Below are 13,463 nucleotides of genomic sequence, written 5' to 3'. Positions count from 1 at the left end.
GTTCTTACATTCTGATATTTTTAGAAAGTAGCTGAACTTCCTCATGAAATACTGTGGTCTTTCTCATCATCCTTAAAGTGGTTCAACCTGCTGGGCTGGAAATTTTTCGAGTTTGAGACCCAGCTTCCTGTGGAAGAGCTGGTCTTGCACAAGCCCTGGAATCCATGGAGAGGAGGAAATAATGGGTACAAAGCATTAATGAAAATAATGATTATTATCATCTAAAGTGTCACCTAAAGCAGCATCCTAAATCCATCTTCATTCCCTAAGGAGATGATGACTTACATTAGTCTTGTCCAGAAAAGAAATTCTAGCCACTTTTCTTTTTTACCTCCCCACCAGTTTCCCACCTGGTTTTATCTAGCTCAGTGTCCTTCCTCTTCCTTTATTTCCCCCTGTAGAGCATAAATACAATACTACTTTTAATATTACGTAGATATTGTTCAGTGATTATTATTCTATCCTCTGTGTTCTCTATGTATTGATCCTACCAATATTGGCTGTCATAGAGTGGAAATGTCTCAAGGGCATGGAATCTGTTATTGTGAATTGTGTCTACAAAAGTGACAAACACAATAGGTGTTGAATAACACTTTGTGTTAACTTGAAGACAAAGTTGATGATGATAATGATGACAAACTTCTTCACAGTTTACTAAAAGTAAAGGAAGTGGTAAATTTATTCCCAAAAGTCTTTGGAAAAAGAGCCTCAGATACACTCAAAATCATGGAGACTGAGCAAAAATAGGAAGAAGAAGAAGATGACAAAGAAGAAGAAGAGGAAGAAGAAGAAGGGGAAGAGGAAGGGGAAGAGGAAGAAGGGGAAAAGAAAAGGAAGTATGCCCTAGTCTTGCCCTTTTAAATCTATGGAGAGCATTTCCACTTACACATTCCATCATGAACATGCCTTAACCCAAACTCTCTGTCTTCCCTCTCAAAGCAGCCCTCCTGCTTAGTGTCTCCCTTTCAGATTTATTCTCACAGCTTCCTTAGCTCAAAATCCCTGAGTCATTTATTATTGCTGCCTCTCTCATACACTCATATCCAATCAGTAATCAAGTCCTGTTGTTTCTGCCTTCAAAATAATTTCCATATCTTTCCCTTTCTGTTACCATGGATACCATCGAATCTCCCTTTTTGCTTCATGCCTGGACAACTACAGTAACTTCCTGAGTCTCTTGGCTCCAATCTACCCTGCATGCAGCTGCTGTGGAATAATTTTTTTTGTCATATCACACCGCTGTCCAAAAACCTTCAGAGGCTCCTCACTGTTCTGCCTTAAAATCCAAATTCTTTAAAGTAACTTGCATGGGCTTCCATAATCTGACCAAATTTAAAGGATCCCTGCTCATTTACATGATGCCTTTGTGCAAAATGGAGAAGGCACCCCCTGGAGGCACAGAAAGCCTGGTGATATAGGGCTTACAGAGAGAAGCAAGCCTTTGTGTGAACACTAGTTGAAGGGTGGTCACATCCTCCGGGAGCATGCCCTCTGCTGTAGGGTACACAGTGACCTTGGAGAGTAGAGCATACGCTGTTTTTCAACCCCCAACCTCTCCAAGGTCCTTGCAGGTCACAACCTCCACAACCATTGACAGAACCGCCCTGCAGTTTACCTGTTCCACCTGATTTCCCTTTGCTCCTGAGCTCAGACAACTTTGCTTTCCTTGAACATGCTGTACTTAGTTTGACCAAAGTGCCCTGACTCATGTTTTTTGCGTTTCCTGAAATACACTTCTGCCTCCTCATAGCTGGATAATTCCTGCTTGCCCTTCAAAATTCACCTTAAATGTTATTCTTTTGGGAATCGTTTTTTAATTTCACAGTCTGAAAACGTTGACCTCCTAGGTTTCCACAGCAGGATGCATACTCAGTCATAGTACAGAGGGGTCACAAGTGATGACCCACAGCTCAGATGGGCAAAAGTATACACTTTTTAATTTTGTGGTGACTGACTTTATCTTGCTCAAGAGTTCTCATTTCCGGAATGTCAGAATCTTTAAACTTGCTCAATGCAAAGTAACTCTGTCTCTTTTGGATAATCAGACACTGCAAATGTTCTAACCACCTTCTCAAGGGAGTTGGAATCTGAGTAGGGGAATGTTTGTATGGACTGATGTGTCCAGGAAGAGGTGAATGATTTCTATGTTGTCCTTCTTTGCTTCCTTCTGATCCTCTGTTAAGCTCATCTCACGTGGTATTTGGGAGGCAGCCTCCACGCACATTAAAGCGGCTACCAAGCATCTGACTGTTTGAACTCAGGGTCTGTTCTTCCAAGATGAGCAAGGCATGGTGATTGCTCCCAAAGAGCTCAGCCATCACCTCCTGCTAATCAGGTACCACATGGTGCTTCAGCTTCCCAGTGACTCCATCTCATATCCTGCTTGGCCTATCTTTGCCTCTAGCAAGGTTACAGCCAGCATGCATGGTTTACATTCCATGAGGCATCCAGGAGCTTCTGGATTCCTTCCACGTCCTATAAGCACCAAGGGAGAGTCAGGTGTGCCATACCAGGCCCACCTCTGCGAACACCTCCTCCACTCTTTGTTGCTTTGCTGCTCCAAGGCCAGCTTGGACAGCCTGGGAAAACAGAGCACTAGCATGGATGCTCTTAATTTCTCCCTCAACATGTCTGCGGTTTTTGTGGCAAACTCTACTGTCACAAAATCCTCCTGTCTCCATGCATATGTAGCCCCTGTTCCAGGGATACACTCTGGGACTCGTGATCATCCTCTCTGTCCTCTGACCTCCTTTATATCTCCCTGTGACCTCTGTCCCTCAAGTCAGGCGTTCTTTCTTTTCCCTTTCTACTCCTTAGGTGGATGGTAACTTCCCTTAAGTTATAACCCTAAATTTATATTTATCTAGAGCTTATAATACAATTATACATTTAACATTTCCAATTTTGTTCCTGTTACAAAAAGGCAAGCTATTGAACTTTAGAAATACCTTTATTTTTCAGCAATCTCTGACTTATATTACTACAATTTTTCCGTGGACTTCAAGATCCTCTCTTACAAGTCAAAAAGCTGAACAGTGGCTCTTTCTCTGCATTCTAGTTACAATAAAAAATCCTCCCAGAGGTAACTATACATCTGGTTTAGTAGAGGACAGTCTCATGCAAGGAAGAGTGAAAGAGGAAACCATCAGTATATTACAGAAATATTATCTACTGCTACACAAATACCTATATTGTACTGTAATCACAAGTTCACTGGTCTGTCTTTTCTTTGCCACTAAAAGTCTACCATGGGGATATGTCTTATTCAACTTTGCATTCTAATATAAATAAAACAAAAGCAAGGCTTAGGAACATCTCCAAGCCATCCCTGGCTCACTGGGGAAGACAGGGAGGATCTCACAGGAAAATAAAGTATTACAATTTCATACCCCCAAGCAGGGAGTATCACACGTATGGTGGAGAAGATGAATGAGCAATATTCTGGAAGCTTCTGGGTTCCTAAGCAATTGGGTCCTATATTGATTGGTTGGTCAGGTGAGAATTTGCAATCTTGTCAATGGATCTTCATAGGGGAAAAAACTAGATAGACGCTGTGTTGTTTTAGGCTTCCTTGAAGAGAAAAGCATAGTACCCTTATTTTTATGGATCTGGCCAAGATTAGTGCTGGCCTTTATGGGAAATGATGGGGTATTCAAGGACTGAGATACTCAAGTTCAAATAATAAGAATAGTATAACAATGTTCAGTTATCGAGCTCATACTATATACCAGGCTCTTTGAGGAGCTTTACATATGGTAACTCATTTATTCCTTACCACAGCACTATGAAGTAGCTTCTGTTATTAACTTCATTTTACAGATAGGGAGATGGATGTTCAGGGAAGTTCAGTGATTTGTTTAAGGTCATGTAATTAGAAAGCAGCAGAACTAGGATGTGAACCCAGGGAGTGCAACTGAGAATTACACCTGAGACTCTTATTTGTACAATTCAAATGTAACTTTTGTGCCTAAATTCAAACTGTTGTATTACAATCAACGGAATAAGTCTATTTTATATTTCAGGCTTATAGTCTTCAACAAAGATAGAGGAGAATCTGTTGACTGAAAGGAGGAATACTTGTTTCAAGTAGAAGATGTTCAAACAGCATCCAAAAGGAAATTCCCTAAAAGGAAAATTTCCTGGGGAAATTTGCTAACACAGAGTCACAGAAAATTTACTTTCATAAACTGAATGTTTTTCAAACTTTATTTAAAGTAAAACTTTTTTTTTTCCAAATAAAGTCTTACAAGTCTATTAAGCAAGATAAATGAAAGTAAAGCTGCAAAGTTTGCATTATCTCAGTCTTAAATGCTCATCAATCTTCAGCATCCCTCCCAACCCCCCTCCTTTCACCTGCATTGCATCACTGAGGAACAGATGGGGCTCTGTAGAGCATTTGACAAATTCATCCTGCCCCTTCTATGTACCAGGAGTTTTGTTACATTCTGCTATAAAATTTTATAAGAAGTCCACTACTGTATAGCACAGGGAACTCTGCTCAATATTATGTAACAACCTCAATGGGAAAAGAATTTAAAAAAGAATAGATACATGTATATGTATAACTGAATCACTTTGCTGTACACCTGAAACTATCACAACATTGTTAATTAAATATACTCCAACATAAAATAAAAAGTTAAAAAATTTTTATAAGTCCAAGTGTGATTAAAAGAAATGACTACTTTTTAAAATACGTATAGTCAGTCTGAAACTTACTTTTTGGTGAGTTATTTGAACACACACATGTGTTAGAATAGCTATGAGGATAGCTACTTGCTTACTTGACCAGGTGTGCACATCAATTTTGGGGGGGGGAAAGAAAGAAAAAATATTGACTTCATTTTTTATTATGGTTTCATTTTCATATATTCACCATAAACAGATACAGTGACTGAATTTTCTGAAGTAAAATTTGAATTTGGTACATTGTCTGACAATGGGAAAGAGTATTTCAAAATCTAGGCCATTTATACAGCTCATTATATGGTTGGCAGTTTAGTGTAGTAGGGTCAGAAAGGTCTGGTTTTGAATCCTGGTTTCATATATTTTGAGCAAATTACTTGACTTCCCTATGCCTCAGTTTCCTCACCTAAAATATAGGATGACCATGGTATTTACATCTCTTAAAAATGTTCTAGGTGCAAATGAAATCACAAAGGTAAAGTGGCATAGTACCCTGCACATAGTAAATGTTAGCTATTATTATTATTACCAGGTTGGCAAAAATAATATTTTTGTGTTGGTATCATTTTTCAAATATGGTCAGCTCTTAATAAACAATGAATAAAGGACAATTCATTCATGTATACATATATATATTAAAATATACTTGTGGTACTGATGAGTACCAGACACTGTGGTGGATACTAGGTATACAATGTCAGTAAGGGTCATCCTCCATCCTCAAGGAGTGTACTTTCTTATGGTGGAGCCAGAGAAGGCTGATGACCACTCTCAGTAGGAGCTGTGGAAAAGGTAGTGCTACCGATTTACACAGGGTGTGATGTTAATGGATAAAATGAAGACACTTAAATGCAAGTGTGGCGTTAGAATAGGTTTTCAAGAGGGTTGGAAGTGACCTAATATTTGAAGAATGAGTTGGAGAATTGTGGACAAAGGAACAACATGTCCAAAAGGAATGGAGATGAGAAACAGTTTGACATATTACTGAATTTGTAGTAATTTAGTATGACCCAAACAGAAGGTACACAGAAAGAGGATGAGTTAGTTGGGGAGTTGAGGTAAGCAGGTACCAGATCTTGCAGGGTGTTGCATGCTAAGAAAAGGAATTTGAGCTTTATCATGAAAAAATGAAGAACTGTTAAAGGAGTGTAATCAAGGGAAACAATGTGTTTTGCACTTTAAGAAGATCACTCTGGGGTGGAGAATGACTTGTAGTGGGACAAACTGAAAACAGGGTGACCAGTTAGGATAGGAAAACCATTAGGAAGCTGCTGCTATAAGCAAGTATGAAGTGGTTAGAGTACAAACTAAGAAATGACAGTAGGTATAGAGAAAGGTGTGTTTGGGGCAGATTCAAGAGATATTTAGGAGGTTGACTGTACTAGGATTGGGCAAGTGCTTGGATTGTGGCGGTGTTGATGAGAGAGGAAAAAAGTATAGGCAACACCTATTTTATTCTACTTTGGGTGAGATTTATCTAGATGGCAACTGTAAGAAAATGTACAGATTTGGTAAGGAAAGAATGACTGGGCATAATGAATTTGAAGACCTTTGGGGTTTCAAAGGATAGCTGTCCCATAAGCAGTTGGATAAACAGATCTCAAGTTTAAACAAGAGGTACAAGCCAAAAAATATGTGTGGAGTCAATGATACATACATAAGTAAGAGGTGATATTTGCAAGGAGAGTACATACAGTAGAAAAGCTAGCATAATAATAGAGCCCCAGGGGACAATAAATACAAGATTTAATTAGAGACAGTAGATTCTACAAAGGAGATTGGAAAGAAGCAATAAGAGGGAAACCAGGAGAGAACTGGGAGGAAATGGTTTCATAAAAGAAAAAGTAGTCAGGAGCATCAAACACCACAAAGGTCAAGTAAGAGAAAACTTTTGAAATGTGCATTGAAACTGGGAACTAAGGGAAGTGACTGGTATTTGGGGGGAAAGTAGAGTCAGTGGAAAAGCTGAAGTAGACATTGAATGTCAAATCATATGTCTGTAAAGGAAAGAAGAGATGGGATAGGAGCTTATGGAAAGGGGGGCTTGAGGTTAAGAAAGTAATTTTTTTTTTTTTTAGCAGCTTAAATCAGTCATTCACTATCTCCCAGATTTGTATATGAGAAGTCTGGCATGACTCAACAGGGTTCTCTGTTTGGGGTCTCCAAAGACTGAAATCAAAGTGTTGGTTAGGCTGGCTCTTATAAGGAGGATCTGGGGAAGAATCCACTTTCAAGATCTTTCAAGTTGTTGGCAGAATTCAGTTTCTTATGGTTATAGGACTGAGGTTGCTATTTTCTGGCTGAGTCCATCCTCTAGAGGCCACCTGAATTCCTCATTATGTGGTCTCTTCCACCTTTAAAGCCACAGCAAGTTGAATCCTTTTCATGCTTCAAATCTCCTGTTTTACCTGCTAGCTTGAATTTTTAAAAATTCTTAATTGTGACAAATTACACATAATATAAAATTTACCATTGTAACCATTTTTAAGTGTACAATTCAGTAATGTTAAGAATATTCACATTGTGCAACCAATCTCCAGAACCTTTTTGTCTTGCAAAACTGAAACTATATCAATTAAACAGAAACTCTCCATTTCCCCCGTCTCCTCAGCCCCTGGAAACCACCATTCTACTTTCTGTTTCGATGAATTTGACTATTCTAGATATCTCATATAAGTGGAATCATACAGTATTTGTGTTTTTGTGACTGGTTTATTTCTCTTAGCATAATGTCCTCAAAGTTTATCCATGTTTTGGCATGTGTCAGAATTTCATGGAGAAGGAAATTTTTAAGAGGGAGAATATGAGAAAAAAATGGATAGAGCCTGCCATAGGAAAGGAACCAACCCATGTATTAAGATTGGAGAAATCCTGCTTGAATTCCTACCATCTGAGAGCACCTATTTGTTTTTCAAGATCTTTTGTTCTTTCAATCTCCCAGGTAAAAAGCAAACATACCTGGAGATGAGTAAGCCATTAAACATCCAATGATTGATTAGTTGGCAATTGGTTGAAATTTAAGCCCTACAAGGAATGAGAAGATGATAGTGTCCAAAGATCAGACTGGTGGTCAGAAGCCATCCATCCTAAGAATCCTACAAAATTCATCTAGATTGTCTTGGAATGAAAGTTATGGCCATACTGAAGAAGATTTACAATTTCATTTAGTTTGGTTTAGGTGGGTGTTAATTCTGTTTGCTTACATTCAAGAAGACACTGTTGACAAAGGAACAGAGCCCAGAAAGGCCTCAGTGAGTGAAAAATCAGACTGAAACTAGATATTTTCATGGAGAATTATTTTTCAGAGCAAATCAGTTGTACACAGAGAATTGGGAATGACCATGTTGCAAAGGGTTCAGCCCTCAGGGGCTTCATGAAACACTTTATATCTCCAGCTATGACCCCCTCCTCTGACCTCTTGTATACTCAGCTACCTACTTGACATCTCTAATTAGATGACTAAAAGGAATCTCAAAATTAACATGTCCAATACTGCACCCTGGATTTCCCACCTCTCCCCCAAATATATGACTCTCCTACTCTTCCCCAGTTCAGAAAATGTCTTCAGTATTAGTCCAGTTGTTTAGGCAAAATTCTAAAAGATTTTCCCATTTCCTTTGTGAAATCTATCAGCAAATTCTGGCAGTTCTATCCTGAGAGCCGTTTACTTCCTCCCATCTTCATTGGACTACCCAGTTCAAGCATTAGTACTTCTCATCGGAACTACTGCAATTGGCCTAACCGTTCTCTCTGCTCCATTTCTCCCAGTCTTGAATCAGTTCTCCAAACAGCAGCCTCAAAATCCTTTAATGTCTTTTCACAGCACTTGGGGTAAAATTTAAGTTTTCTATCATGGGCTCTGGACCCTGTTAACATTTCTGACCTCATCTACTATTTTCTCTTCTCTTACCACTTCCCAGCTGCACCTGCCTCCTTTCTATTCCTCAGACTCCCAAGTTTTGCTCTCATCTTAAAGTTCTTTCTTCCACCTGGAACTCTCTTCCTTCAAATCATGTGATCACTGTCTCCTTATGATTATTCTGAACTCAGCTCAGATGTTACCTCCTTAGAAAGTCTACCTAAATCTAAAGAAATCTTTCACTCAGTCGCTCTGTGGCACACCACCCTCTTCATAGACCTTTTCGCTATCTGGAAAGATCATTTTAATCTATATGTGTATCATGAGAGTACAGCCTCCAAGGAGAAAAGATCTAGTCTGTCTAACCACTGCATTCCCAGAAGGTAGAACAACGTCTGGTACAAAGTGGGTGTTCAATAAATGTGTGTTGATTAAATAGGTGAATCCTTCGCAGTCCTTTACAAAAATCCTTTGAAAATGCTGGTGGATTAAACAGATGGCAAGCGGGGCACCCTGTTTTCAGAATGGATTTCTGCTCTTGTGAAAGATGAAGCAAGAACATATTATTCAACGAATTAACAATAACAGTTCTGGATTCTTCCGGTTACAGGGTAAGTGTGTTTGAAGGTGAAAACAATGTGGTGTTGATCTCCCTTCCTGGCTTTGCAGAGAACCAGGAAGATGAAATCAGTGATTTCAAAATGAGTCATTGGAAACAGTGGTTTTCAAAGAACACACCTTGAAGTTTAAACCAGGTGACATGGAGGGAGGAAGAAAAACATGACCATCTTTTAGACCTTGTAACTTTTCAGCGGTTCAGTGTAGGTTTATCAGTTAAAATATGTGCACTAAAGCATGGGCTCTGGCACCCTCAAGGAATGAGTGATCCTGGGTACTCATGGGTGGCTGTTTTCCCAATTGTTGATGGCTAACTTGTAATTGCTGTAACCGAGTTTTTAAAAATGGGAAACATTCTGAAACATTCTAAAATTTTCCCTTAATTAAGGGAGGCAATGGAAAAAACATGGGCTTTAGAAAAGCAGGATAGACTTGGGCTCTGTCCAAGTTCTGCAACTAAAATATTCTGTGATGTTGGCCCTTAACCCTGAGCTGCAGGTTCTTTATCTGGAAGGTGAAACTACCAATCTCTCATGGACGTGTTATGTGGATGACATGAAGCAATGATTATAAAAATGTCCTTATACAAGATAGAAACTTCAGAAATGATAAATATCTTGAAAACTATTGGTAAAACATATTCTTTAAAAATATCAGATAACCTGTATTCTTTTCTAATGCCTCATTGTTAATATTATGAACAGAATATCTGTGATGTTAAAACAGCTATAAAAGTATGTGGTGTGAAATATGAACTCAAATACAAGTCAATACTCCTGCAGCATTAAAATTGTCCTTTCCTGAAGATGTCTCTGATTTCACATTAGTTTGCCCCCCTCTCATGAAAGTCATTTGAAACAGGGCAAATTTGTGAGTTCCAGGGAAGACTAACATGGCCACTTTTCTGCAAAATGAATTAGTCCCGTAAAGGCTACTCTTCCAAAAGTGGACCTCGGATTTCCAGAAGGTCTCCTTTCTTTGACAGGCTGTAAGGCAGTTTTTTCTAAGTTCCTTCTGTAAGAATCTGAACCCAAGAGATGTCCCACTGAAAAAGGATTCTATGGTGAGGTACATTTGGGAATAAGATTCACAGAGCACAGTGATATCTTCGGGACTCTGAAATGTCCTTGAGGAAGAAAAAAGCTTTCAAATCTGTTTAAACTAATGTTTGTTAAACTATTGGACTATACTTTCTTTTTTTAACATAACACCCATTAACAGGAAATTTGCTTGCTACAGAACACATTTGAAGTAATACTGCTATAAGAAAGTGCTACGTTTATTAATAAAATAAAACTACCAAGACCTTCATGATTGTCCCTGTAGGGAAAGAAGAGACATCATTTCCACCCCAAAGTTTTATCACCTTCCATGGTAGCAGTTCCCTGGGGAACATTTTGAAAATACGGGGACACTTCTGTCTTCCAATGTGATCATACTTGAGCACTTACACAGGAAAAACATTATTATTATTTTATTTTTATTTTATAGTTTCAGGATTATATAGACTTATTTATTCATGTGGATCAGTTATACTACCTCTGAATTCTATTTTAGGGTAGCAAAGGGAGAACTACAAAATATTTGCTCTAGAAAGATGTTGCTGGTTTGTAGCAATGGGAAGAATTCATTGAAGGGTTTCTTACTTATTTTGATTGTCATCTCCACTCAGGTGTAGAAGTGTCAGGAGGTCCTTCTTTCAGTTTTGTCCCAAGCATGGATAAAGATACTTCCCTTAGTTTCCCTCAAGCCTGACAAACAAAACAAAACAAAACTTTGATAGCAGGGAAATAAACATGGAGAGTTGGAAGGACCCAAAGTAGGGGAAATGTAAACAGTCTGGCCTATAAAATATAACTGCTGCAGGGTCTTGCAGAATTGGTCCCACCCCTTAAGTTGGCTACAGATAAAGAAATGACTGATCTGAGTCTTTAACTTTCTAGTACCTGGCTCAGCTCCATGAGTTCATTATCAGTTTTTAAATGTGTTACTCAATGACCACTTTCTTAGGAAACTACATGGTACAAAGCCCAAGCCACAAAAGAAAGTGATTTACTTTTCTCCTTGTATTTGTTGGAACTGAGTTCAGTGTCTTGTGGCAGAAAACCCAAATATGGTGGCTTAACCCAGAACATTTCATTACTTCATGTAAAAACTCTAGAGGTCAGCATCCAGGGTTGGTACGAATTTGTCAGGAACTTGGTGTCCTCCAGTTTTCTTCTCTGCTGTCTCTTAGGGGCACCAAGCATTGTCTGTTGAAGCCCCAGTTATTTGCCCACATCAGCCATCAGAAAGGAGAAAAGAAAGGAAAAAAAAAATCATGCCTTCTCCCTTTTAGGATAATTTCCAGAGTTGTGCACACCATTTCCATTTCCATCCCATTGGCCAGAACTTGGCCATATGGCTGCACCTTGCTGCAAAAGTGACTAGGAAATATAGTCTTCAGTACAGGAACCCACAGTCCAGCTAACATCAATGGATTCATAATAGTTATTTTAAAAAGGCAGAATCTCTACTCCCCTTGTGTTCCAGAAGTCTCCAGATTTGTTCTGGATTCCATATTTCCAGACTCACCTCATCCTTATGGGACTAAATCTAGGAATAATATCATACACTTTGGGTGTGCCTTTAGGAATGACATCATACACTTCAGGTGTGACCAGTCACTTTTACAGGTCGCACAGTCATGCATGTCTTATTTTAATACAATAATGATATACATATGACAGAAAATTTTCACATTAATGAGCTTAGAGGAAATGTTTTCTCAGGTGAGTACCATTAATTTTTTTCTCTGATTTCTGCATCACTGGTAGTGAAAACATCTTCAAAATACTTTTCATCCACTTGCAGTTTTTCTTATGAGGTGTGATTTAATGATTCTCCTGCTCCAACTATATTTAGCTTTCTGATACCATAGTTTGGTTTGAAACATCAAAACTAGCCCTTGTAAAAATGTACATGATTCAGTCAGCTTCAATTATTTGTAAAATGTTATGATTTGTCATTGAGCCAGAAATAGGATAATTATGATGTTATGTGGTTGAAAACTAGAGAAAGTAGTTTATATTCTTCAGTTTATGGAAGGCACATCTTACTCTCTCTCTGCAGGCGTATATGAATCCTGATCATCGATATCACAGAGAGTGGCTACATAACTTTGTCCTGATTGACTTGCATTTTTCCCTTTGCTTTTCTTTCTTTTCTTCAAGTTTAGATTTTTAATGTAATTTTTTTATTTTATATTGGAGTATAGTTGATGTACAATGTGTGTTAGTTTCAGGTGTACAGCAAAGAGATTCAGATATACATATACATGTATCCATTCTTTCTAGTTCCCTTACTTTTCAATGTAAATTTTATGTCCTCATGTTTTACAGCCTTTAGGACTTCCTTACTCTGAATAATAATAATAATTAGAGGAGGACGAGGAGGAAGGGGAGGAGGAATAATGTAAGAATCCTTTCCATGTGCGCAGAAAATGCAGTATTTTATTGTAACCCCTCCCCATATATTCCTGAAAATCCCTAAGGAATGCTCACGTGCCCTGCAAATCTATCCTGTTTGTGACTTGTCCCCTCAGCTGATCATTCTGTTCCAGACGACTCCTCTGTGCTCTGGGCACCTCTTGCTGGCTTGTAACCAACTTCTCAAGGCTGCCGCTGCTTTCATTGTACTGATTTGTCCCACTGTAGACATAAGCCCCTTTAATTCCCAAAAGCATTGGTGAGGCTGGGCTTGTAATGGTTAACAAAAGCGACTCTTGGGTTGGGAAATACAAAGGGAAGGGAGAGAAGGGGAGCTTGAGCTTTTATTCGGTACGCGGGCCGTGGCCTCTCCCGTTGCGGAGCACAGGCTCCGGACGCGCAGGCTCAGCGGCCATGGCTCACGGGCCCAACCGCTCTGCAGTATGTGGGATCTTCCCGCACCAGGGCAAGAACTCGTGTATCCCTGCATCGGCAGGCGGACTCTCAACCGCTGCGCCACCAGGGAAGCCCAAGAGAGCTTAATATTTTTCGCTGCTTTTTCAGTTGCTGGTCCTGGAGCCTCCTGCTCATGGCCTGTCAGAGGGGAAATCCCATCTTGAGTAACTTTCTCAACAGGGCTTCAGGAGTTCTTTCTTTCTCACAACAGTGCCTTTGCCCATGCTCTGCCCCCCTTCCCCTCCTCCCACAGCTGTGCAGACAACCAGATAAGCAAACTGTGAGGTCCAGTACTAGTTAAAGCAACTGGGAACATAGTCTATTTTCTCTTTTAAGATTATGAAATACACTTTAGATTTGTGCACTTTGCCTCTCAC

Source organism: Globicephala melas, chromosome 8, assembly GCF_963455315.2.
Source record: "Globicephala melas chromosome 8, mGloMel1.2, whole genome shotgun sequence".
NCBI lineage: Eukaryota > Metazoa > Chordata > Mammalia > Artiodactyla > Delphinidae > Globicephala > Globicephala melas.
Note: the sequence above shows the minus strand (reverse complement) of the source record.